The following is a 27,420-nucleotide window of genomic DNA, read 5'->3' as shown; positions in this document are numbered from 1 at the left end:
AAAAACAAATACATATGGCGTGGTGTCTGTAACCTCATGGATCTAGAGGCTGATTGAAGATGTAACGTGAAAATGAAAACACATAAAATGTTCTTCCGAGGGACCTATCCACTATTTACATTTTGAGAGCTGCCTTGAATGCCCAAAAGGTGGGAATCGGAGATGGCAACTCCTGGTTGGCTATTAAAGGTGTTAGTGTGTTTATTGTGATTGGTGGGGGGTTTAGAACTTCAGCTGCAGTAAAAATAAAGTTAACTTTTGCGTTAGGTAAAGTGAACATTCATTATTTACGAATAAGAAAAGTAATATCTTGCTAATTACACAGCACTTTCATTCAAGGCGTTTACACTGATGACTCCTCGGACTACTGGTAAGTCTTCCATAAGTCCATTAAAAAGAGCAGTGTATTCGAGGTCCGAGTGACCTCTGACGGGCCCATGGGATCAGAGCTTGCCCTCGAGTACCTTAAGACAAGATAGCTGCACTTTGAGGTGGATGGGGTGCTGGATTCACATACTCCAACACCAATAAATAGAGACAACTCAAGGATTTGGCAAAGAGACTGTTAAATTCATAAAGTTTTATTTCATTCTATGCTGACACAGAGCACACCCAGCGTTGTGGTCAAGTACACGGACTCAACCACCCCCAGCTCCACACAGAGCTCTCTCTTATAGCTAGATGAGAGGGAGCAACCAGCCCCTACCCTCCCTTAGCCCTGTCCCAGCAAACTCGTCATTGTGCATTCGCTCATCGGACAATTATTTTTTAATTGAACTAAACCTTCAAAAATGAAATACAAACTGTGCACATTCTTACTTTTTCCTCGGTGCTCTGCCCAATTATAGTTGGTGCAGCTGGAACCCTTAGACACATTTCCAGACAAGGCCCAATTAAATGTCTGGGTTCTGCCCATTCGTCAAATTTCTGAAAGCATATTATCCTTGACTATTTCAACTTTAGAGTGACCTCATTCTACACACCAAAGCATTTCTTCATTTCTCTCATTTTAGCCACATTTTCGGTTATATGCATTTTCAGTAAAAGGCATTAGCCAGAGCTATGTTCTGTCTGTGTACAGAAAACCTTATTGTCCATTCGGTGCCTTGCCATCTTACCACATCATGATAATGACATTTTCGTCCTTATAAACACGACGCCCATTAGACTACTAGTATATACTAACATTATAAATACCATTTTCACATAATTACAACACCAAATTAGTCCATGCGAATTTCTCTACTTAGTTTTAAGTGGGGGAGGGGCTGCCCCCACTGCATTCAGTTGTTGGTACCCTATCTTTATTTCAGCTTCCCCATTACAGGAGGACCCATCGGTGCTGACCACCCAGGCTACATCTTTCCAACGGACTCCTCGTGGGACATCTCAACTGGGGCATTCTAACATTGTAGTGCCCGTTTTACGGCCCTAACCTAAGACCGAGAGCACCCCTTCCCGGCCTAGGCTAGGGACAGTTCCCATGGAAACTACCTCTCCCATCCCCCTAAACCCACTGGGTAGGAAGGGGTCTACCACCTGCCCAAAATGATTGCTTTTACCAGGGGATGGGCTCCACCCTGAGTTCTTAGATTACCAGTGGACACAGAGTGAATTCTACAGGGATCCCAACATGATCCCTTCTTTATTTAATAAAAAACACCTTTAAATTTAATATCTTCCCCATTACTATTCCCTAGGATTCCCCTGGCGTGAGCTCCATCTAAATGGGTACTGCTACGTCAGCTCACTCTTCCATGGCGGCGTCTGAAGGACCCTTGGGGTGAGTCTGATGCAGCAGACCACATACCTAAACTCTGGTACCCCCCACATGGAGCATGAGGTCAGACGATGGCCTCTGTGGGTGGTCTCATCTCCCTAGACAGCCTCAGGCAGGCCACCATACTATTACGCTAACCCACACCAGGGTACTCCCCCCTATCCCCTTTCTCCTATCACAATAGCCTACCCCTACTTAACAAGTAACCTACATAACCCTGCCGTAAAAATACATATTCCCTACATAACATTGCTTAAGTATATGTATGTAAATATACATACATTTAGAGCACCGGGAGACAATGGAAAATGGCAGCGCTGAGTGGTGCAAATCCCAGTAAACTATATATTGACATACACCATATATACAACATATAACACTATGTCACAATGGGGTGACTGCTGCAGTCAGTCACCCCCTTCACGGTACTTTCATGGGTCTCTTCTGGTGGCTGGAATGCTGCATGGCCCCCAATGAAATTGTGGTCTGGCCCCTCTTCTTTCTTCAGGGTAGTCCCATCCACCACAGGGAGCCGTCTGCACTCACCACACAGCCTGTGTTCTGCTGGTCTACTGGAGGGCCCCTGAGTGAGTGGGGGTCCACCCGCCATCACCACTGCTCCCATTCTGGATTCTTCTGGGTGGACCCCATTGGCTGGTGGGTCCACCCTCAATCACTTCATATCCATGGCCTGCTTTAAAATCTTTGGGGTGTCCCTCTTAACAAAGGGGCCACCCCACTTTACTGCTGTGGCCCGCGCTGCCATTTAGACTTTAGACAGCATCTGCTATGAAGCTCCCAACCGCTCATGTGGCCATCTTGGCTTCAGGCGGCGTCCCCATGGCAACAGGGCTGCTGCCCTTTTCACCCTGTGCACCTGTGGTCTATTGGGACTTCCTTGCCCGCCTCCTCAGTAATGCATCATTAGATGCAGGTGTCGGACAACTGACTTTCAACCGGGCTGCTCTGCAAGGCAGCCCAAGCTTTCCTCCTTCCTCCTCTTCAGTCAGGCTGGCCTGCGTGTCCCACCCAGACTTTAGTTCAGCACTCCACCCTTCTGGGTGGAGCAGACTTCCTCTCTCTTCACCTCCTGGGCTGCACCTGAGATACATAGCCCGGAAGTACTTCCTAGGATGGGCCTGCCTCGCTGGCCATGAGGTAGGCTGACTAGGGCACGGCTGGGCAGCCTGGTCTAGACCACCCACAGCTTGGGCTGGGCTGTTTGTTTTTGTCCCGGGCAGCACCCTGCATGCCGCTAGTGCCCTGGATAACGCTGGGTATATTCGATCTAGCCCCCAGACAGGCCGACACCCGCCGCAGCCGTGGGGTGGCCCGAACTGCCTCTGGCATAAGCATCTCAGTCCCCTGGCTCACTCCCTGGGGGAATCCCATACGCGCTGCACCACACCGTTTATGGAGTTAGGCCCTGGGTGTGTCGGGAGGGGGGTGCTCAAGGCAGTGTCCCCCACGCCAGGTGCATCTTTTTCTCTTTTTCCTCTCTCCTCTGTTTTTCTGCTCCTTTCTGTCTTTTTTCAGCTGTCTTTTTCTTTCAAATCTGCACAGGATTCTTTTCTCCCTCCCCGCCCAGCGGGGCATTCTTGGGCAGAGGAGTTCAATTCCTATCTTTTCTCTATTAACATTCCATCCAGCCCCATGTTGGGCTAGATGGTTTGATCCAACACAAAAACATGAACACACCATATGAATAAATAAAACACACATTAAATCTATTCAAATAATTGTTTACCCTGGCGTCTGTGTCTCTATTCGTAGGACTCTGTTTTTGGGACAAACATGTAACCCCCTACTAGCCGGGTCCCATGGGGCCTCGGGGCACATAACATTTACACAAACACATTCCACTTATGATATCACTCACTCAGGCATCACCTAAATTCAGCATTCAGCCACACAAACGAGAAATACTGTCACAACACAGTGTTTCGACGTATGGTGACTGTTCCCCACAGTAGGTGTGGTGAGGGTCTCCGTTCCACAGTAGGTGTGGTGAGGGTCTCCGTTCAGGTTGAGGGATGGGATGAGCAATCGGCTAGCTCGTCGCAGGATCCTGAATAGAAATCTTTCTCTTTTCACAATAAAGGAACAAGAGAAGGCTTTTTGGTTCCCCCCAACTCTTGCAGAAAGCCTGAAGGTATAGGACTGTGCCCAGACCTAATTACCATAATGGGACTCATGAATGGTGATTTACACCGTCAATCTGGCACCCAAAATCCAGCGGAAATGCAGATGGAGTGGGTGCCGGAAATGGTAACTACTTTTGACGGTATCCGAGTGGCTCATTCTGAGTCAGCTGGTCCGGTAAAAAAAAGTGCCGGTATTCATGGATACCAGCAGTTTACCAGACTGGCCGACTACGAGTTTGCTGGTGTGGCACCTGGGTTACCCCCGGGTAAATGTGAAGGTAAAGCGGGCACGGTATCGGCCTAAAAAGACGTCATTACCTGCACTGGTGTTACCGGTGCTGGTAATCACTGCAAATCTCCTCATGGAGTCCGATCGGACTCCATGAATGGAGATTTACACATTCACTCTTACACCGGTAAGCTGGCGCCATTGCTGCCGGAATGGATGTCGGAAACGGTAACTACATTTGCCGGTATCCTGGCGGCTCTACTGCCAGCATACTGGCAATGTCAGAATGAGGCCCAATCATTTGATTTACAGTTATTTGTGCAGAAGTCTCTGAAGCGACCTGAGGAAGGTGTGTGAGGATAAACCGAGGCTTCTGGGGTACGGGGGCCTGAGGGGTTTGGCAGAGAAAGAGAGAGAGCGGGACAGTGAGCAAAGTAAGCGGGAACGGTCGGGAATGGTGTTCCACTACTTTTATTTTTTTGGTTTACCATTCCGCTACTTTTTACGACCATATTCACCATTCTATACAGAGGATTTGTCCATTCATGTCCCTGTGCAAGTGTTAAGTTGTAATAGGAGCCTTAGTTACTAGTCACTTAGACTATTGCAGTGGCCTTGTCACATGCTGCACTATGCTTCTGCCTACCCTCTCCCCTGCTGAGACCACAGTTCCACTACTTTTTTCGGTACACTTCTATCACTGGAGCGGGAGAGAGAGAACCAGGGAATTTCGAACAGCTGGAAGCTAGAAACAGAATCGTGCCGAATTCCCGCCGGGAAATGCTGGCCCCTCTGCCTCCAGGCGCAGCCTTTCCTTCCAGCGGAACGGAGAGCCTGTTGCTGCCGACCACCGCGGGAAGCCGGAGGCAGCTTCACAACGCAGAGGTCTCTGCTGGTTGCGGGCTGGAGTGAGACCCCGGGCGCGAGAGACAGGTGGAGGCGGAGCAGGAGGGGGGTCTACAGCGGGAGTGCGAGGAAGAAGCAGCAGCAGCGGATGCCTCGGGGGTGGGCGCAGATGAAGTGGAATAACTGGATAGTGCCGAGTTTCACGCGGAGTTTTGCAGGCGCTGATGGAGAGCTGTTACTGAGCGGAGCAGAGTCTGATTCCTTCTTCCCGGCCATTGAAAAGGTAGGGAAAGGAAAGTCTGTCCATCTTAGTACCTATCTACCCATCCACAGCTGGCTGCCTGCTTATGCGTATATGTGAGTATCTCTCTCTTTCTACCTATGCCATTACACATTATCTTATCGTCTGCTTAGCGAGCGATCCATCTTCTTGACCAGCTGTCCATATCTATTACGTTATCTTTCTGTCCCCGTACGTATGTGTTTCTATCAATCTGTCTGATTATCTGTCTGCCCACCGACCCATCTACCGATCCATATCCATCTTTCAATCTGCCTGCATATGTAGATATATGTGTATCTATGTACCTAATATCTACCTATCAGTCTGTCCTTTTATCTAGTTATCGATCTCTGATTGTGTATCAGCCAAGTGATCCATCTGCCTGACTATCAATATATATATATATATCCGTCTGACTATGTAAGTACATATCTAGTTATACATGTATATATCCATCCACCTGCGTATCTACCCAGCTATCTTTCTGATTATCTATCTGTTCATCCATCCATCTGCCTGCGTATTCACGCAGCTGTCTGTCCATTCATCCATCTACCTGTCTATCTACCCAGCTTTCTGTCTGTGCATCCATACATCTACCCGTCTACCTACCCAGCTTTCTGTCTGATTATCTATCTGTCCATTCATCCATCCACCCATCCATCCATCCATCCATCCATCCATCCATCCATCCATCCATCCATCCATCCATCCATCCGTCTGCCTATCTACCCAGCTTTCTATCTGTGCATCCATCCAACTACCTGTCTACCTACCCAGCTATATTTCTGATTATATATCTAGCCATTCATCCATCCATCCATCTGCCTGTGTATCTACCCAGCTATCTGTCTGATTAGATATCCGTCCATTAATCCACCCACCTGCCTATCAACCCAGCTATCTGTCTGTCCATCCATCCGCCTGTCTATCTACTCAGCGATCTGTCTGATTAATTATCTGTCCATCCACCCATCTACCTGCTTATCTACCCAGCTATCTGTCTGATTATCCGTCCGTCCGTCCATCCATCCATCCATCCATCCATCCATCCACCCACCCACCCACCCATCCATCCATCCATCCATCCATCCATCAATCCATCCACCTGTATATCTACCCAGCTATCTTATGTAATTATCTATCGCTCCATCCATCCATCCATTGGCCTGCCTCTCTACCCAGCTATTTGTCTGAATATCTGTCACTCATCCACCTGCTTGTCTACCCAGCTATCTGTCTGTCCATCCATCCATCTACCTGTCTATCTACCGACCCATCTGTCTGATTATCTCTCTGTCCATTCACCTGCGTATCTACCCAGTGATCTGTCTGATTATCTATCTGTCCATCCATACATCTACCTGTATATCTTCCCAGCTATCTGTGTGATTATCTATATGTCCATTCATCCATCCATTAACCTGCCGCTCTACCCAGCTATTTGTCTGATTATCTGTCATCCATCCACCTGCTTATCTACCCAGCTATCTGTCTGTCCGTCCATCCATCCATCCATCCATCCATCCATCCATCCATCCATCCACCCACCCACCCAGTTATCTGTCTGATGATCTATCTGCCCATTTGTCCATCCATCCACCTGTCTATCTATCCAGCTATCTGTCCGATTATCTATCCGTCCGTCCGTCCGTCCGTCCATCCATCCATCCATCCAGTTATCTGTCTGATGATCTATCTGCCATTTGTCCATACATCCACCTGTCTATCTATCCAGCTATCTGTCCGATTATCTATCTGTCCATCCATCTGTCCATCACCCATCTAGTCCCCTATCTATCTGCATGCCTATCCATGTATGCACCCACACACCCGCCAGTCTATATATCCATACACATACCTATCTGCCTATTTATTGATGTATCCACCTATATGCCTCTCAATCGATCGCGCATTTTTATGTTCGATGCACTTCAGTTTTCGTTGCCTGGAAATGTGTCTTTCAAGCTGGCAGCGCTCCCATGAATGGCGGGATGAATTAGTACATGTCACTCTGCGATGGAAGGACTGAAGTAGGGTTGCATCAGGAAAATTGTGTCGGAGCCCTTTCCAAAGGCTCAACTGTGTTTCCATTGCAGAGGGTCACACGAGGCGCTTCCCACGGACAGAGGGTGGCTAACACGAAAACCTTAGTTTTCAAATATTCTCACACTTCTTTCCACAACTGAGAGCTGTGCCCCTTGCATGCTCGGCCGCTATCCCTGTTGGAGACTTCCCAGGCACTTAAGAGCCCCGATTCACAGCTCAGCAAATAAATAAATAAACACACCTAGCATGCGGAGAAGAGCAGACAAATCATAGGAGGAAAGATCAGGCGTAATAGCACGGGCTTCAAAAGCCAGCCCAGATGAAATGACCGCCCTTTAAAAGCAAGCACTGGCAATGCCAACAGTTTGGGCTTGTGTGTAGGTATGGGAAAGGCACTTGCCAGGCACTGCCATGGTGGTATTAGCTGGTCATTGGTGCTAGCAGGCGTAAATGGTGCGAGTACCTGGGCATCCAATAGCAGGGCCTGACAAATGCCTAATGCGTATACACAAGCCAAAACTCTTGGCTTTGCCAGTGCTTGGTTTTAATAGACAGTGAAGGACACGCATAGGGCTTCTAACGGGAGTGGCTGAATGCAGCCCTGGTTACGAAATGTTTATTACACCAGTAGCGTGTTTACAGCTCCAATTAAGTCATGAACTCTCAGAAGGATGCTGTGAATAAACACTGGCAGGCACTTCCAGTGCAAAGTTTGATGGTAAGGCTCGCCTAAAGTGAGCTGAAAGAGTTCCTATGAGGATGTGTTTTGGGGGCAAGTAGGGGCAGGAACGGGGAGGGAATGGCCATAGGGATTAGCATGGCTATGGGCTCACCAAATAACACCTACAAGCTTTGTGCCCCTCCTCATATGCATATGCCATTTCTCCCGATCTGTACTCTAATGAAATAGTTTTGGCTGATAGGGGGCACCAGCGCCACATATTCGCCCAAACTAATAAACGCTCCTGAAAACCAGAATGTAGAAGAAAAGTCGTTGGCAGTAACTTGTGTCAAAGGAAAAACCGGGTCGTCCACAACCGTAAAAGAAGTACTGCTCCCCCGCCACCCCCCCCTTTCCCCCAATGCCCTTCCATAACAAATGGTGGGTTCAAAAAGCTCATGTACTTGCTGTGTTTGGAATTCTGGTATGCCTTTGTTGGGAGGGGGGGGGGGTGTGGGGCGGGGAAGAGGTTGGGGGGAAATTGGACATGTTCTGTCTTTTCATAGTCTGTTATTGTTGGGCAATGCCAGGGGTGTCTGGCGACTTGTTGATTTATGAAAAGCTTAGTAAAAATAAAGTGGAAAAAAAAGTCAAGAATAAATAATGTCCATTTATGGCATGGTTTCTGGTTATAAACTGTGCGAATTTTACTGTAAAGGTACACATGTTAAAAACAAAGGAACCTTTCCTCGCATTGCTATATATCCGATTCTCGACCAGTCACCTTGGTACAATCAGATAACGTGTGTGGCTATTACCTGAAAGGTTGGAGGTTCAAGACCATAGCGAGTTAGCAGAGATGTGGTGTAACATTCCCAGCTGTTAAAAAATGTGAGTTTAGTTTATACGTGTTGTGTTACATTTTTGGAAGTTTTGTAGATGTAATCTTCAAGTTTGGATTCTTCTTAGTGGTGGCACTCCCTTTCTCCAAAACCAGGACATGTTTTTAAATGAAAAATAGTTTCAGGGCGAGGGACAGAGGGCCCAATTCCGGGACGTTTCTGCTAAAACTGAGATTTCTGGTCACCTTAATCAGAGCTCTGCTACCTTTGGCTTTCCAGACTCCAACTCCCATTAGCCCTAGCCAGCATAGTCAATGGTAAACAACCATGGGAGTTGGAGTCCAAAACATCAGGCGACCACAGGTTGCAGACCGCTGCCCTAAGCAAACTACAGTTCCATGCACCCAAGCCTTTTTGTATTACTTTTAATTGTACTGATGAAATAGTTTGTTTCTTTCAATGAAAAGGACCTGCTTCACCAGGCATAATGTGGCATGAGCTGAAGCTGGCATGTATTGCTAGAACACCAGATCTGAGGCACTGCTGCTCAGAGGGGCTTCCTGTTGTTTACCGATCTGGCCTTTTAAGGAGCACCGATATTTTCATTCTACTACTACTAAGCAAAGTATACATTATTCACAATCCTGCAGCAACTGCATTGGAATGTTGGTGCTCTAAAAGCTTCAACAAATGGATGTAAACACTTTGATTTCTTTCTCATTTATGTTGCTCATCCTCCCCGCCCGCGGTGTCTGCTTAAACCCTGTTGTGTCGGGGCCAGCTTTGGCATCAAGCCAGCCCCTGTGGGTGCTATGGGACACCAGCACCTTGGAGGCCCAGTGCCACAGGGGTTTTCCGGGGGACGCCTGGTCTTAGATGGGGGCGGGGCGGCAGGGCGGGCCATACCCAGCACATGCAGACCCTTGCCACCTTGCTGGCGAGAGGGCCCCATGGCAACACGGCCTGCAGGCCGGTGCTCACACGGGGCGGGCCTGCAGGCCTAAATGAGAGACGGACTCAGTCTTCCACTTTGGAGTCTGCAGCCGTTCTGCTGCACGTGCCTGCAGGGGCTTGGTTTATGAGCTTGGGCCATGACACAGTCATGGCCCATCTTAAAAGGGCAATACACGTGGGAGGAACACATCTTCAAAGGGCAATACACATGGGAGGGTCGCACACAACACTCCTCCTTTTCTATAACGAACAAAACAAATGTTGCTGAAACATAAATGATTTCCCGTTACAGAACGACAATACGTATACCACTTGTAGGATATGCCACTGATACATACATCGGGACTCAGGTAATTGCAGACATAACACACATAACACACTCTAAACATAATCAGCCGGTGACAGTAGTGGTTGGCGAACTGCCGGTGGAATGATGGCAGTTCTCCCCCATTTCATAAAACTCTTTATTAACCTGGGGGAACTGGACTTTCCACCACTGAATGACGCCATTGCTAGCTGCGGGCACCATTTAGAGCACGCTTCCAAACCTACGGGAATACAGCTTCACATCCATTTAAGTGGGACCACTTAAAAAATATAATTTACATGCAGGCTCACAGCATCTAAATACATGTTTACTGTGACTTCTCCGAGCACTTGCAGGACTGCAGGAGGCCAGTTCACTTTGCTTTAGTGTCCATTCAGGGTATTCACTACCAAGGGTCCAGATCCATTGATGGTACAGTTCAAAGGCCGGCAAAGCTGCACCTGGGAGCGCCAAGAACCACATCAGCTTAGTCCCTTGATGTTGGGGCAGGCAGAGAGACGCGGGCAGCAGGGTGTCTAGGCTGCGCCACGTGATGTTGACAGGGCATGGTGTGACAGCATGTTACTAGTCCCTCTTTTGCTTGGCCACGCTCCCCCAGGCAGGAGTATCACTTTACTGTGGTGGCACAGGAGGGCACACAAGCACTCGTGCAGAGAAGCAACCCTCACTTGCTCGTTACCCTACTTTCTGGTGGCGGGTGTCATGATTACTTGCAGGGCAGGCAGGGCGACACAAGTGGCAGGGCATTGGGGCCACTTGCTCCTTAGTTCTCTCCCCCAGGCAGGAGTGTGGGCAGGAAACTGCCAGTTGCATGGGGCGCGACCAGGGCAGGGTGCTGGGGCCACTTCTTTCAGTAGCAGAGGGCGCACACCAGGGGCAGGGTGCTGGGGCCGCCTACCTGTCGATTGGGCTGTTGCACCTGGTGAATTCCCCACTATTGGTGGTTGACGTGGGACCAGCAGAGAGACACTGATGGCAGGGCCTCTAGGCTGTGCCATTCACTTCACCCCCCCAGGGGTACTGTTCTTTCGTCAGCTCTTACCATGGAGCTTGCATGCAGCACCCAGTTCCAGCATTGCAGTGCACTCTTCACACAATCTGTAAAGGTGGTACTCATAATATTGAAGCGTGACTCGTGTGCAAGCATGATGTACAGAGTATGTACCTTTCCAATGCACCTTGTTGTTCGGACGATAACTGTCACTTAAAATATGAAAGCTCTGCCACTGCAAGCAGATGGAGTTTTGCACTGCTTCTCTTTCTCGGCCTGGACTGGACTGGAATCATGTCTCTATTTACACGGCACAAGCTAGCTGGTTCAAGAAGTGCAGGGCCTACATTGGGACAATGGTGGCTTTGTTTTTGAGCTGTTCTTTTCTTATTCATCTATCCTTCCAGTGCGCCAGCATGTAGCGTTGCACGCTTCCCTAGCCAACGCTTATTACTCCAGACACCGCCCCAGCGGCCCGGGGTGCAGGAATAGCACCAGCAGGGTAGGTGCAGGCGGATGTGGTCACTGGCAGGGCAGGAAGCAACCCTATTCTAATGGCAGGATGTCAGGCCACTTCTTCCTGCTCCCCCTTGCAGGCATGGGGCTGTTGTCACTGGTGTGTCCTGCAGCTTTGTGCACCATGTTGTGCATCTTGTGCTTTATATCACCGCCGGGCCCGGGATCTGCCGAGGGCCATGTACAGTTTGTTATGTATGGTTCAACGTGGAGCACATCACAAGTTCACTGCATCCTGGCCTAGCATATGTTTTTTTCAGCTCCGACGCCAGAGCACTCACAGTATTCACTGCCGGGGGCCTGGGTTGATTTTACTTTCTTTCCTCCGACACAGAACTCTGAGAAACTCACCGCCGGAGGCCTGGGATCGCACTGGTGTTTTTTTGCTCCCAGTTCCCCATGATCCGACGTGGAGCTGCCAGACACTTCACCGCTGATGGGTCTGGGATCCAAAGGGGCAGCAAGCTTTCCTCTGTGTAGCTCCAGCACAGAGCCCTTTACTTCCACACCGCTGGTTGGCCGGGATCTCACTAGGGGCTTGGGCGGCGCGGTGGGAGCATGTCCTTGCGGCGGTCCTTCACCCTGACCTATGCCGGGCTGGGCTCTGGCATCTCCCCCTTCCGGCAGCAGCGGGTTCTCTCGCACTGCAGGGTGCTGCCAGTGGAGCCACAGGAGGTCAGGCTGGCCATGCTACATCTGCTTCTCATCTCCCCATCTCACAGCCATGGGGGATGCACACCCACCTCCATCTCATACGCGGCACGGGCCACTTGTTCTCATCTTTCTTTTGGTAGTGGATGCCACAGGGGCTACATTTATTTCGGGACTCCGATCATGGAGCTGGGCATTTTCTCCCTCATCAGGTGCAGATAAGCAGATTTCGGCTGCTGCACGGGCTGTGGGCTGACCCCCACCCTGGCCGGAGGAGCACCCTATTCACAGAGGGCCACAGCCAGGGAGGATCCACCAGTGGGCACCGTGCATGGACCCCGCTCCTCCATTTCATGGTGGTGGATGGATGCCACTTCCTCACTTCGCTGCGATGAATGCTGCTCCTCCTCAAAAAACGTAAGAACAGGGGAGGGGCACATCGCGGGGTTCCTTACCTTGTTGCCATTGTTGTGGGGGCTGGCTATTGGCATCAAGCCGGCCCCTCTGGGTGCTACGGGACATCAGCACCTTGGAGGCCCAGTGCCTCAGGGGTTTGCCGGGGGACACCTGGTCTTAGATGGGGGGCAGGCCGGACCATACCCAGCACATGCAGACCCTTACCACCTTGCTGGTGAGAGGGCCCCATGGCAACATGGCCTGCAGGCCTGTGTTTACACAGGGTGGGCCTGCAGGCCTAAATGAGAGACGGACTCAGTCGTTCCACTTTGGAGTCTGCAGCCTTTTATTAGCTTGGGCCATGACACAGTCATGGCCCATTTTAAAAGGGCAATACACTTGGGAGGGACACACATCTTCAAAGGGCAATACACATGGGAGGGTCACACACAACAAGCCCTTCCACATGACGTTATAACATTTGTGACTGCTCCAAATCACCAAAATAGTAGCCTTAGAGTGCTCAGGCATGTCCAAAAAAGAAAAAGTGGCGTATTGGCCAGGGTTTTCTATGCCATAGTCTGCGAGGAAAGGAAAAGAGGGTAACAAATTGAGGGCAGACTGGGAAATAAATACGTCAATAGGTAAAATGGAGAGGGATAATGTTTCCCCGTGTCAATATCACCCTCTGCCAGTTGGCCATAGGAAAGGTAATTAAATGATTACATGGTAAACATACTAAGGATCTACCTGGTCTGCCCACCCAATCAATAAGGGAAGATATTAAATCAAACAGATCCCCACAAGACTTAGTTTGGTTGGACAGGTTACTTACATAGAATATCTCTGGGTTTTGTGATCAGAAAAAGTCATCAGGGCTCCTGAATCATCTCACTGGCCACATAGGGACTTGATTAGATGGCCTCTGCAGGTTCAGTTATGGATACCTCCAGAATCCATCCCTTTATTTGCCTTCCAAGGTTCCCTCCAGATTGTATTCTTTCTTCTGGTCTAATTCTGTTCCCAGGCAATCTTGTTTCTCCAGCAATTTTTCTAGCAGTTCCTACTCAGATGATACCAGACAGCTCCCCCCTTTTCCCATTGTGCGTCTCCTTACAAATCTTTAACCACTCCCCAAATTATCTAAATGATCAGATGCCAGCTTATTGGCTCTTGATGGATTGTACATCTACTGTCCTAATTTTTCTCTGATTAGTCTCTTTTAGTTACGAGGCATCATCCCTGTGAGTCAGAACTCCACCCTTTTGAAATTGAATTTTAGGCTGCTTAAGTTATGACCTTAAAAACTACAACATGGAAAAAAATGTAATTTACAAATAAGAGTCACAAACTGTATGTCTCCGAAACGGTCCAATCATGCCGGACTTAATGAAATGGGTCTCATTTCGGCACGATGTTGCAGGTGCGAATGGCAGATTTCGGTAATTTGCCCAAACAGGACAAAAGTCAGTCTCACAAGATTTTATATACATGTATCTAATTCAATAAGCTACCATCTCCTTGAATCTCCACTTTGTGACATTTTCTGGGAAGCTATCATCGCATTTTAGCTGGTAACTCTTGTTCCCAAGTTATCATTTTTAGGGGAGTTGTATTATCAGATGGGGCATTTCATAAGCTTTTCAGTGATCTTCGTCCCATTTTTGTGAGTGGCACAGTTCCAAAGATAATGGACAAAGTATGATGCTCTATAGGACATACAGTAATCTCAAGTCATATGCATAATTTGAGTTGCATAAACATCACATTTCTTTCTTCCATTTAGATGTGGGTCCGGCTATCTGCTTCTTTGTTGGCCCTTACTTCAATCAAATCATTAGCTCCTTTCAAAGTTAATACCCAGGCCATGGGACATCTTATCTCTTGACTCCCCCTCTTTCCCCCCGCCACGCCCCGGTGTCCATCAATTGTCATCAGCTCAGGTAGAGGGACCACCAAATGTACTTGATTTTCGGGGAATTATTCAGAGTTCACATCCATCAGCTGGGTCATTGTTTTTACAGGGGCCATCTGTTCACCTCATAAACTCTTAGTCTAGCACAAACCCCACCCCTTTTCTTGGCTCTGTTACCTTCAAAGAGATCCTTAGATAAAGAGAAGAGCAGAGCTTACCCAGGCATCTGGTGGGGGAAGGTGAACAGTTCTTGGCCTTCAAATCTCCTTAGAAAATGTCTTTTGAGCTGAGCCCAGCTTTTCTTCATGCACAGAAAACTGGGATTTTTTAATGCAGCAATTACTTTACACATGAGGCCTGCTTTAATATCTCGCATCAAGCCATCACTACATTATAATATACTTTTGAATGATTCAGACCAGGAAGTTTCCTCTGTAAACAGTTCCTTTCAAACCAAAAGATATTCATTTCTCCATAACGTAGTTAAATGTAGGCCTCATTTCTTTTCAGCCTTGTTGTTCACACATGGCACACTTTAATTTTTAGTCTTCCTGTTTCTGATAACACAGTTGGTGTACGTGGCAGTGTTGACATTTCCATGCTGGCCTTTTGGTCTGCCAGTCAAAAGTGTGCTTTCAAATTACAGGAAATATGTCTGCATTTTTAGGCCAAACATAGCCAGGGTAGTTGATCAGTCTTGGGGCTATATTTAACACCACAATGCAAACAACCGCCCATCCACCCCCAAATCTACTTTCACAGCTGTGATCTCTTCAATAACCCTACCTGCACATAGGATGCACACCGGGCAGAACTTTAAATGGGTGTTACTAGCACAATTTGTAAACATCACATGGTAAAACATACATTGCATGTGCTAGGTGCAATAACTAAATATGGTACATTAGATTTTGATGAGGTGCAACAAATCTAGCAATGTTGTCACTGCTTGACTGGAGGGAAGTTTCTCGTACATTGCCAGGGAAAGGATGAAGGTACCTGACTCTGACCCTGGGGGTGGTTATCTGCTGGAGGACCATGTGGGGGAGCATAAACTCCCGGGAGGCATGGTAAGGACATTAGGCCAAAATAGTTATTTTCCTGGATTCCTTGATAACAACCATTTGCCTTTCCCCATGCTTGTATGGTATATTGGGGTGTGGATAAAGAATCTCCATGGTTTACTGGGCACCAACCGTATGTGCATACCTCCCCCTTTAACACTGAGATGAGAAAGAGGGGCAGAGGAATTAAGATCACTAGAAGCGACAAGCCAATGCTGCGTTCTAGTCGTTGGAGGATGCTAACAAGTGCTGGGACTTATGTACATCTCCCTCCCTTTAATAACACTGAGACAACAAGTGATGGGACTTATGTGCATCCCTCTACCTTTGATAACACTGAGACAGCAAGTGTTGGCACTTATGTACATCCCCCCTTTTATAACACTGAGACGAGAAAGAGCGATGGAGTGAGGAAGATCACTAGAAGCGGCAAGCTACCGCTGCATTCTAGTCATTGGAAGATCTTAACAGGTGCCAGGACCTTCAAAAGGGGAGCACTTGAACAGAACGGGCGACTCAGTCCTCCCTAGGCTAGTTGGGACACGGGAGGAAAGCAAGCTGCGTTCCTGAGCAAAAGAATTGGCAAGAGCAGTGTCCAAGGAAGGCAGGTGGAACAGTATTTGCGGAGCTGCCATCCCGAGCATCAAGAGCTGTGGAGTGAAGTGGAAGTCAAAGCAGGAACAGAGAAGCTGATAAAACACACTCCCATTCAGCAAACGGACAGTGGAGGAAACAGTGAGACACGAGGGCTGTCGAAGCTTCCTGAGAAAACCAGTAAACCCAGAGAAGAGATTGGGATACCGGGGATACCGGGGCGCTTCAGGGCGAATGCCGCGCACAGTTAGTAAAGTATAGAAACTCACACAAGGGAGCTGGGACATTTAACACAGTTAGAGAAGGGTCAGTGGTCTGACACATGAAAAATATAATTACCTGGATACAGAAGCAAGTGAATGCTGATGAAGAGTGTGAACCTGGGATTTGCGCTTGAATATTGACTGGACTTAAAAGGTTCTGGCAGGAGAGTAAACCAGGCACTCAGCGAATCTGGGACTCTCACTCAAGTGAAAAGACAAAAAGCCCAGGCAGGAGAGTAAACCAGGCACTCAGTGAATCTGGGACCCGCACCCAAGTAGTGATATAAACCCTGGCAGGAGAATGAACCAGGGATTGGAAAAATGGGGCATAGACCCACAGGAAGCGTGGAAAAGCTGAGAAACAGGGGAAGAGATCCCCCTCCTTGAATTGTGGACTAAAAGGGAGGAAACATACCCCTTTCTGAAAAAGGCATCAGGTCCAGAGAAAGAACTGTAAAGTGTTGTGCAAAGAGAGAAAACTCAAGGGTAGAGGCATCCCCCTTGGGATTGTGGAATAAAAAGAAAGTGTTGTGTAAATGAGAAAACTCAAGGGAACAACCATTCTCCTTGGGATTATAGAATATCCAAAAGTGGCATTGTGAATATCCAGAAGAATCCTGGGAGAAAGGAAGGCCCCTTCTCTGGTGAAACTTTATTTAGTTTTCTTTTCTTCACCTTAAAAACTTTATGTTTGGAACTTTGGAAGGAAGCTGCAGGTGTTCAGATAAGAGACATACCCATTTCATGTTATATTGAGTTTAGTGTTTGAGGGTCAGTTTAGGATTTTGTACACAGGACAGAGAACTCTTTTTGATTCAGACATCCTGACACAGACGTTCACTCGTTTTGTTGAGGCAGGTAAACCCCTCTTAGAATTAGGGATAGGTAGGATTTCCGCAAACCCATTTTATTGTTTTGATAATAAAATTCTTTATCCAATATAAAATGTGTTATTGTGTCCGAGTCTTACTCTTGATCCCTCACAGCGGTTAAGCAATAGAGGTTATGCGATTAGCTTGTACGATAACTAATGTAAGAAACAGATCACAGTGGTCTGCCACACAATGATTGCGCCACACATATGATTTCCTTTTTGGGGTTTCCTGGTAGCTCCAAATAACAAAGGGGCGTTGTCAGGTGGTTGTGTGCCATCTTTATGTAGTCTTGTCTGTCCATCAAAACGATATTTACGCCTTTATCCGCTTCCTTTATAACAGGGGTGCACAACTGATTTTGACAGAGGACCGAAAGTACCTTACATGAGGACTGTAGTGGGCCCAAAAGTAAATGTGGGCAGGGCGGTAGGCGGGGCGGTAGGCGGTGTGTGGCAGGAGGCTTTTTAAACCCTCAATTTGTTTTAAACACATGGAAAAAGAATATGTTTTTGAGGGGTAACGATTTTTATTTGCATTTCAAACTTACATTTTGTACTACACATTTTCCATTATTATAATTTATTTCTATTTAGTTATTGTATCTCATCTGTTTAATTAACTTATATATATATTTTATTGACCCTAGATTGGACATTCCGTTATTTTGGACTGCTATAGTTTGCTGTTTGGGTTGCCCAAGAGGAGTATGGCCTTCGTTGAGTCAGGTTTCCTCAAAAAGATAAGGATGTACATCTCCTAACTGTGCCTGTTTTAGCTTTATTATTGGGTTCACTTTTGGAGTGCAACACTATGCCCCATGGCCCCCTCACCCCCAACCAAACACTATGCCCCATGGCTCCCTCGACCCCCAACCAAACACTATGCCCCATGGCCCCCACCCCTCACCCAAACACTATGCCCCATGGTACCCTCACCCCCAACCAAACACTATGCCCCATGGCACCCTCACCCCCAACCAAACATTATGCCCCATGGCACCCCACCCCTCAACCAAACACTATGCCCCATGGCATCCCCACCCCTCAACCAAACTCTATGCCCCATGACAACTCCACCCCTCAACCAAACACTATGCCCCATGGCACCCTCACCCCCAACCAAACACTATGCCCCATGGCACCCTCAACCAAACACTATGCCCCATGGCCCCCTCACCCCCAACCAAACACTATGCCCCATGGCTCCCTCAACCCCCAACCAAACACTATGCCCCATGGCCCCCACCCCTCAACCAAACACTATGCCCCATGGCACCCCCACCCCTCAACCAAACACTATGCCCCAAGGCCTCCACCCCTCAACCAAACACTATGCCCTATGGCACCCTCAACCCCAACCAAACACTATGCCCCTTGGAACCCTCACCCCCAACCAAACACTATGCCCCATGGCACCCTCAACCAAACACTATGCCCCATGGCCCCCTCACCCCCAACCAAACACTATGCCCATGGCTCCCTCAACCCCAACCAAACACTATGCCCCATGGCTCCCTCAACCCCCAACCAAACACTATGCCCCATGGCCCCCACCCCTCAACCAAACACTATGCCCCATGGCACCCTGAATCCCAACCAAACACTATGCCCCATGGCACCCTCACCCCCAACCAAACACTATGCCCCATGGCACCCTCAACCAAACACTATGCCCCATGGCCCCCTCACCCCCAACCAAACACCATGCCCCATGCACCCTCAACACCCAACCAAACACTATGCCCCATGGTCCCCACCCCTCAACCAAACACTATGCCCCATGGCACCCTCAACCCCAACCAAACACTATGCCCCATGGCACCCTCAACACCCAACCAAACACTATGCCCCATGGCCCCCACCCCCAACCAAACACTATGCCCCATGGCCCCCTCACCCCTCAACCAAACACTATGCCCCATGGCCCCCTCAACACCCAACCAAACACTATGCCCCATGGCCCCCACCCCTCAACCAAACACTATGCCCCATGGCCCCCACCCCCAACACCCAACCAAACACTATGCCCCATGGCCTCCACCCCCAACCAAACACTATGCCCCATGGCCCCCTAACCCCTCAACCAAACACTATGCCCTATGGCCCCCACCCCTCAACCAAACACTATGCCCCATGGCACCCCCCACCCCCAACCAAACACTATGACAGTTGGAAAAAACACCTTTTTGGAGGTGTACCATTTTGTTTGTATTTAAAACTTACATTTTGTACTATACATTTCCCCAAATCATACAGGATGAAACAGTGAACCAGACATAGTTGATCAGTGAGAAACATTGCAGCGTTTCTCAGCTGTCAGTTTCTGGATCTCGGGCTCCAGTGAGGTTGTTCCTACTCTCAGGATAGCATGGAGATGTTGGTCAGTTAGTCTTGTCCTTAGGCTGGATTTATGTAGTTTCATTTGTGAAGAAACTTGCTCACAAATGTAAGTACTGCCAAACATACAAACAACTTTAATGCTTCCCGTGACAGATTGTGGGAATTGAGCAGTGTCCAGAGACTGATAGAAGACTAATAAAGGCATCTCCCTGTGCTTATTTTTGAGGGCACTACAGCACTGAAGTTCAATCACTTCCAGTTGCAGTTCAGGTTGCACACTGGCAACATCAGCAGAGAAAGGGTCTGCAAAAAGTTTAAAAGAGGCTCGCTGGGATTTGAATTGTGAGAAACGATTCTCAAAAGCATTTTGCAGTTCCTTCAGGACCTTCACAGGCCGATACCATCCTACATACTTGTCATGGGAGAAAACCTCTGCACATGCGGGGTAGTGTACCAGCATCCCTTTCTCCAGTTGGGCTGTCAGAAGCCTTCACTTTATTTCAAAGGTACAAACTGCCTCAAACAGATTCGATATGAGAATTTGGCTTCCTTGCAACTTTAAATTTAAATCATTGAAATGGCCTGTCAGGTCAGTCAGAAAAGCAAAGTCAGCTACCCAGTCAATATCTTGCATGACAGAAGTGTCCATTCCCTTTTCATCAAGGAATGCTTTTATTTCCTGCCATAAAGCAAACAATCGCTTCAGGACATTGCCACGACTAAGCCATCGGACATCGGTGTGATATAGGACATCACCATAATCCGCCTTTACCTCTTCTAAAAACGCCTGAAACAATCAGTGATTTAAAGAGCGTGCACGGACAAAATTAACCGTTTTCACAACAAAGTCCATCACTTCAGTGAATTTCAAATGTTTTGCACATAATGCCTCTTGCTGGATGATGCAGTGATAATTCCTTTTCAAGCAGCCAATAAACCCATTTTGCTCCCCAACCATGGCTGGCGCCCCATCAGTCGTCACGCCTACCAAAGCATCCCATGGCAAATTGAAATCATCGATGACTTTTTGAAAGGCATTAAAAATGTCAGCACCAGTAGTCCTGCCATGCAAAGATACCAGGGAAGCCAGTTCCTGAAATACTTTGCATTGATTATCGACCCCCCGAATGAAAATTAAGAGTTGGGCTGTGTCACTTGCATCTGTGCTCTCATCAAGGGCAGCTGAAAATTGGCTGTAACAATTGTCAGCCATATCTACAATACGCCGCTGGATACTCATAAGTGAAAGGGGAACATTTGTAAAAGCATCTTTTTTTTCTTTACACACTGCCTCGCAAATCTCCATCAGGCAGTCTTTAACAAAATCCCCATCTGTGAAAGGACGTGCTGACCTTGCAATAAGCTGTGCAACCTTATAACTCGCAAAGGTGGCACATTCAGATTCTTTTTTTTTCTGGGCAGAAACACCCTGTTGCTTTGTCAGCTGTGTTTTTAGTTCCCCAGCTTTCTTAATTCTCACTTCCCCCTGCAAATCCTTATATTGTGAATGTTTTGTTTCACAATGGCAGCAGATATTATATTCCTTGGGGACTGCTATGCGTTCGAGACAAATGAGACACGAGTACACATTAGGTTTGGACTCGATGAAAAAAAACTTCTCAGTCCACTCATCCTTAAATTGACGGTGCTCCTGGTCAATCTTTCTTTTTTTTACTGCACTGAACATTGGCAGGGACATCTTTGGATAACGATACGAACTCCACTGTTATGCTCCCACTACGACTGTCCTAGTCTAGAGTATATACAAATTATTTACTTTTTTGAGAATCCAAGAAGCGACAAAAGAACAAGATCAGATAAAGAACATGCCTTGCCAGCATACCTTTTCATGCACTTATTGATGGATACTTTCAGGAATAGCGGGCTGCATAGCATATCAACCTGCTATGTTTGAGATTAAGGTGGAAATTGAGGACATTCTTTAAAACAAAAATAACATTTCAAAGCACAAGCTGTTGCCAAATTATGAGCTTTTCAAAGGAATTATTACAGGATGACCAATTACTTTAGTGAACATACAAAGAAACGGATATCAGTGTCTTCCTGGCCAGGGCAACTGGAGTACTACCAGTTTGAATATTGCAAGCCATTTCCTTCCATGCCATTTCTTTAGGAATGTACAAATAAACCACACCCACCGCTGACCCTTGACACTCTGGCCCAACATCTCTAATGATATGCTATGATAGTTTATTTATATAGCGCCTATACACAATGTGTTTCAAAGTGCTTCTCGACAAGGGAGGGAACAAGGGAAAATACAAAACATTCTTACAGGCCATGAACAACAAGAATGCGAAATTAACTATCGTACTCGGCCTAGCGACACAGATAGGAAGGAAATGGGAACAGACAGGCGACTACCGTCCTAGGCCTGACAACATTTCTGGTAGAGCCGGAGAATTACACAAGGTGAGGGAGATGGGAGGAGAAAGGAGGGAGAGGAACAAAACAAGCTATTACAGATCTACGTGGTGATGCCGATTTGGGTTTGGCCCGGGATTTATACACTGGGTGCAGTTGCTATACATCAGGCCAGTGGCCAGGGTTCACACTGGCAAACACATTTTACCTGCCTGGGTGATCCTATGGGGCACCAGGCAAGGCTGCCCGTTGTCTCTGATGTTATTCATCCTGGCACCCTCCACCCCCCAACTCCGAACCCCCCACCCCCCAAATCAGCACACACAAACCAGCACCCATACAGAACCGAAACCCCCAACCCCCGACTCAGCACACACACAAACATGCACCCATACAGACCCGAACCCCCACCCCCCAACTCAGCACACACAAACATGCACCCATACAGACCCGAACCCCCCACCCCCCCAAATCAGCACACTCTCAAACAAGCACCCATACAGAACCGAACCCCCCACCCCCCAACTCCAAACCCCCCACCCCCAAAATCAGCACCCATACAGACCCGAACCCCCCAACCCCCAAATCAGCACACTCTCAAACAAGCACCCATACAGACCCGAACCCCCCACCCCCCAACTCAGCACACAAACATGCACCCATACACACCCGAACCCCCCACCCCCCAACTCTGAACCCCCCAACCCCCAAATCTGCACACACAAACCAGCACCCATACAGACCCGAACCCCCCATGCCCCCCAACTCCGAACCCCCCAACTCAGCACAAACATGCACCCATACAGACCCGAACCCCCACCCCCAAATCAGCATACTCTCAAGCATGCACCCATACAGACCCGAACCCCCCACCCCCAACTCAGCACACTCTCAAACAAGCACCCACTCAGACCCGAACCCCCATCCCCCAACTCAGCACACACACAAACATGCACCCATACAGACCCGAACCCCCCCACCCCCCAAATCAGCACTCTCAAACAAGCACCCATACAGAACCGAACCCCCCACCCCCAACTCAGCACACACACAAACATGCACCCATACAGACCCGAACCCCCCACCCCCCAACTCAGCACACACAAACCAGCACCCATACAGACCCGAACCCCCCACCCCCCAACTCCAAACCCCCAGCCCCCAACTCAGCACACACAGACATGCACCCATACAGACCCAAACCCCCCACCCTCCAAATCAGCACACACTCTCAAGCATGCACCCATACAGACCCGAACCCCCCACCACCCAACTCAGCACACACACAAACATGCACCCATACACACCCGAACCCCCCACCCCCCAACTCTGAACCCCCCACCCCCCAAATCAGCACACACAAACCAGCACCCATACATACCCGAACCCCCCACCCCCCAACTCCAAACCCCCCACCCCCCAACTCAGCACACACACAAACATGCACCCATACACATCCGAACCCCCCACCCCCCAAATCAGCACACACTCAAGCATGCACCCATACAGACCCGAACCCCCACACCCCAACTGAGCACACACACAAACATGCACCCATACAGACCCGAACCCCCCACCCCGCAACTCAGCACACACACAAACATGCACCCATACACACCCGAACCCACCATCCCCCAACTCCGAACCCCCCACCCCCCAAATCAGCACACTCAAACCAGCACCCATACAGACCCGAACCCCACACCCCCCAAACTCCAAACCCCCAACTCAGCACACACACAAACATGCACCCATACACACCCGAACCCCCCACCTCGCAAATCAGCACACACTCAAGCATGCACCCATACAGACCCGAATCCCCACCCGCCCAACTGAGCACACACACAAACATGCACCCATACAGACCCGAACCCCCCACACCCCAAATCAGCACACTCTCAAACAAGCACCCATACAGACCCAAACCCCCCACCCCCCAACTCAGCACACTCTCAAACATGCACCCATACAGACCACCACCCCCACCCCCAAATCAGCATACAAACTAGCAAGCATGCACACATACAGACCCTGCATCTCAACATACACCGCACTTACACTCCAAAACAAACATTCATGCACACCCAACACCCCCCTACCCCCGCATCTCAACATACACACAAAAAACATTAAAATCCAAACATTCATACACATCTGACACCCCCACACACACACCCATCCCCGCATCTCAACGTACACACCAAAAACATTCAAATCCAAACATTCATACACATCCGACACCGCCCCCACCCCCGCATCTCAACATACACACAAAAAACATTAAAATCCAAACATTCATACACATCCGACACCGACCCCACCCCCGCATCTCAACATACACACAAAAAACATTAAAATCCAAACATTCATACACATCCGACACCCCCCCACCCCCGCATCTCAACATACACACAAAAAACATTAAAATCCAAACATTCATACACATCCGACACCCCCCCTCCCCCGCATCTCAACATACACACAAAAAACATTAAAATCCAAACATTCATACACATCCGACACCCCCCCACCCCCGCATCTAAACATACACATAAAAAACATTAAAATCCAAACATTCATACACATCCGACACCCCCCCACCCCCGCATCTAAACATACACACACAAACATACAGCAAAACAGACCTGACACACAAACACAAACAGACCACTTACCGGAGACGTGCTGGAAGGCAGGTAAGCTGGAAGTCGCTGGAATCGTACTACGGCTGGCGTGGTCCAAGGCTGAAATGCCTTCCGGCATCAAGCCTTATGGACCACGCCAGCCGTAGTGCTGGCCCTCCATTGTTGCAGCACACACGCACTACGTGGCTCATAGGAGCGACGTGGTGCGTGTGTGCTGAGCCAATGACGGCCAGTGTTTTGTCCGGCCCGGAAGACAACAAAGACTTTCCTAATGGAGGGCGGCCGATGCTGCTTGTGGACCTCCCTCCATTAGGAAAGTGTTTGTGCCTCGCGGGCCGGACAAAAGAGCATGGCGGGCCGCAACTGGCCCACGGGCCGTATGTTGTGCACCCATGCTTTATAACAATTGTTTTGTCTTTCTCCAAGTTTTTCAAAGCCCTTCTTTCGCCCTTGGTTAAGTTCTGTTTATCTAATTCAGGTCATCATACATGTCATATATATCCCTGGTTGTTGTTTTATAGAATACCTCAATCATATTCTCATTGGAGAGTTGTGGTGTGAATTTGGATTTATGTTTTAGTTCCTTATCCACAAGGCAAATGGGTCTGATTTCTAGGTCATGAAGTGTACTGTGTATTCCACTTTCTTCTTGATCACCTAATGTTTTTAGAAGGTGAATATTCTCAATGTCGTCCATAGTCAATGCAGTTTAAATGTTTAGCCTAAATGTTTAGCCTAAGTTTGCGCACAAATTTGAACAGGTCAATCTGTGTATTAATAAGATCCAACTTGCTCGTCGGGGCAAATGATAATCCCTTGTTAAGTACAGATATCTCATCCTTAGTTAGAATGCGATTTGATAAATTCATTACCAAATCAGTTATTGCTTCTTCCTGGCTGCTTCCCGGGCGGCCGCCCGCGTTGGACGTCGAAAATCCTCCAGCGCATCTGGGTTGCCTGTGTCTACAACCCCCCCTCCTTCCTCTCCTCCTTGGGTAGGAGTATTCTTGGTCTGTGCATTCGGTAATTGAAAACAAGTGAGGCACTCTCACGTCACTTATTTTTTCTACAATTAAGCATGTTTACCTACAAAATGGGACCCGTTACTATTCACGTTATGTTGGTCTAAACTGAAAGGAGAGGTACACTAATAGTGTACAAACAAGGAAGATATAATTCAATACATATAAATGTTACTGTGATAAACGTGCAATTAGACTGAAAATCTATCCCATATTTCCTTGACTATAGGGATTTACCCGGGAATATTGTGTGAAAAAAGATGGGTAAGATTAATTATTCTTTCTCAGTATTGCATTGTCGGAGAGAGTGTCAAATGTGAGATGCTGCAAACCTCCATCAATAATATAATGGTTATTACATGTAAATTATCAGCATATGGAATACGGTGGAATGGGAAGTAGAAAAGAGATTAATATGTGAATTATAGGAACAAATAATGGAAGAAGTGATTTACATTTTAACATATGACAAATCATGCTAAAACGATTTTTCTTTGTTTTCTCTGTTTTTTATTTTTATTTTTTTCTCCTGTTTGTGTTCTATGTTTATTATTACTGAATGACAATATTATCATTTATTGTTTGGGTACGATTTCCCTGATTTAAATTATATTATATTTTGTTTATTTTTTGAATTGTGTGAAACAAATTTGAAACCAATCCCTCCATCTTTTCTCTTTTCCTTTGTGGTTCAACATATGAATGTGTTTAACAACCTTGTACACAGAATATGACTGTTTTGCGCTATTGCCCTATTTGTTTTGAAAAAGGCTCTTGAGCAGCCGAAACACGTGTTAACCAGGAATAGAGGGCTTTGTGATTTTGAATGTAAAACTCTAAAACTTGCATAAAGAGTTGCTGTATATGACCTAATTTGCAAAATATAAAGGAAGGTGTTTTTGGAAACATATGTGTGGCGCAATCATTGTGTGGCAGACCACTGTGATCTGTTTTCAAACCAAGGAGGTAGGGGATTGGTTCCTCCAAATAATTGCCACAATGATGCGACACGGCTGAAAAGCCTTAATAATTAATCTAAGGTCGCTAACAGAAGAGGTTGTACCCACACACATCCCCACAAAAAACTCTCTATTAATTTAAGAAATACCCTGCTTTGGGCTTCTTCACATTCAAATTCTATGTTTAATGTAACAATAATCAATGGGTATGACAATAACTAGTACAATTGAAGCAAATGTATAGCATAGAAGGCTTATATAGTCTTTTAGGACAAACATGTATGATATGATAAACAAGGGGGTTCTGGGAGTCCCTCTACCAGCACAAACACAGCCCATTAACCTGTTCTTTGGTGGATGGTGCCCTGGAGAGTCTCAACCAAGTCTTTAGCTCACTGTCCCTTTTCACAGAGGAGAAATATCCCTGCATATCAGTCTTTGTCCTGCCCTGGGGCAGTCCAGCACCAAAATGCTAGGCAATTCTCCTCTGAACAAGAGTACCAACAGCATCCCCAGACACGTGTTTTGGCCTAGTTGGGCCTCATCAGTGAGGTGGAGCTGTGCCTCTCTAAAAACAGTGAGCAAGGGGTCCACGTCTGGATTCCCCTGGTACTTAGGGTGAAACCCACAGTTACTTAATATGCAAAACAAGGGGGGTTCTGGGAGTCCCAACTACCAGCACAAAC

The 27,420-nt window shown here is 47.8% G+C and overlaps 1 protein-coding gene across 2 annotated transcripts in view; it reads left to right on the top strand.

Moving 5' to 3' along the window:
- The first annotated feature begins 4,850 nt into the window (after positions 1-4,850).
- Positions 4,851-27,420, top strand: part of TMEM272 (transmembrane protein 272) — a 245,142-nt gene continuing 222,572 nt past the window's right edge. The window contains exon 1 of one of the 2 annotated variants that reach the window (XM_069640601.1): positions 4,851-5,282. The gene's annotated coding sequence lies outside the window, so the exon portion shown is untranslated. Of the gene's footprint in view, positions 5,357-27,420 lie in introns of both variants that reach the window. The other variant, XM_069640600.1, reaches the window with a different exon arrangement.

Source organism: Ambystoma mexicanum, chromosome 7q, assembly GCF_040938575.1.
Source record: "Ambystoma mexicanum isolate Mex_15411 chromosome 7q, UKY_AmexF1_1, whole genome shotgun sequence".
NCBI classification, from domain to species: Eukaryota; Metazoa; Chordata; class Amphibia; order Caudata; family Ambystomatidae; genus Ambystoma; species Ambystoma mexicanum.
The sequence above is the reverse complement of the archived record's forward strand: the minus strand, read 5'-3'. Positions and strand labels throughout refer to the sequence as shown.